Source organism: Orycteropus afer, unplaced genomic scaffold, assembly GCF_000298275.1.
Source record: "Orycteropus afer afer isolate SDZICR_OR568_19922 unplaced genomic scaffold, OryAfe1.0 scaffold00560, whole genome shotgun sequence".
In the NCBI taxonomy this organism is placed as follows: Eukaryota; Metazoa; Chordata; class Mammalia; order Tubulidentata; family Orycteropodidae; genus Orycteropus; species Orycteropus afer.
The window spans coordinates 239,388-240,891 of NW_006922147.1; positions in this window are offsets into that span (position 1 = coordinate 239,388).

The following is a 1,504-nucleotide window of genomic DNA, read 5'->3' on the forward strand; positions in this document are numbered from 1 at the left end:
AAATAATGAGTATACATCTAGATGAATTTCACAAAGTAACCACCAACCACAACAAACATTACCAGGGATACAAAAGCTCATCCTTTACATTTGTTATATCCCTCTTCTCAGTGGTAACTGTTATTCTGAGTTTAAACTCCATAGATTAGGTTTATTTGTGTGTGAATTGTATTGTATGGAACTAGAGCTGAACAAATCATATGCAATCAAATCAAAACCAAACTCACTGCTGTCGAGTCAATGCTGACTGATAGCAACTCTTCCTTGGGTTTCTGAGGTGGAATCACTACAGAAGTAGATTGCCCAGTCTTTCTTCCAAGGAGTGGCTGGTGGATTTGAACCACCAGCCTTCTGGTTAGCAGTCAAATGACGTAGGCACTATGCTACCCACTCAGTGTTATACAATTGCTGTCTCTCCATGAAAGCAAAAGTACAACATTGATTACATCCTTGCTGGATTTAGAGACCATTGGAAGAATAGATTTGGGGCACTGAACACTAATGACAGAAGATAAGATGAGTTGTGGGATGATAATAAGAACATCATACATAAAGAGGTACAGAGAACAAGATAAACACTTAAACAACATAATACGGTATTATCAGTAATAACAGACATTAATGTCCTGCTATATAGATAGGTAGACAGGCTGAATGATCAGGTATGTATAGGGAAAAGGGAAAATACCCACAGTCCAATAAACAGATTCAGGGTGGGTGGAGAAAAGATTGAAGTTGTCAACAATCAACATTGCAGGAACCCAGGTGAGGAGAGGAAACCCGGGCCATGCCCCACAAGCAGCAAGGCGGAAAAGCAGGGAGAGGACAGAAAAGGCCAAGGGGACTGGAACAGATTGAGGAGTCAGCTGCAGGGATCCAGTTAAGGGTGGTTGGAGAGGTTTCCAACAACTAAGTGTGACAAACTTGTCTGTCGGTTTGTCCTACTGTGGTAACATGTTGCTGTGAGTCTTGAGGCTGTGCCACTGGTGTTTCAAACCCAGCAGAGTGCACCTGTTGCACAGGTATGAGCCCGGCTAGCAGACTGAGACAGACTAGGAAGAAGGAGGAGGCCATCCACTTCTCAAAGAATTAGCCAGGGAAAACCTTATGAATAGTTGAGAAACACTGTCTGATACATTACTGAGCAACTTTATGAAGATTTCAGAAACATTGTCCAATACAGAGGAGGAAGATGAGTCAATTATCTTAGAAAGCCCCCAAAGTAGGATTGAGCAAGAGCTGCATTATCAGAGTAAAATCATCCTTACTGATATGGATAAGGTAAAGCTTTTGAGACCTCCATTTGCTGACATGGCACCACTCAAATTGAGGAGAAACAGCAGCAAACATCCATTAATCATCAGAACATGGAATGTATGAAGTGTGAATCTAGGAAAATCGGAAGTTATCAAAAATGAAACGGAATGCATAAAGATTGATATCCTCAGCATTAGTGAGCTGAAATGGACTGGTTTTGGCCATTTTAAATCAGACAACCATAAGA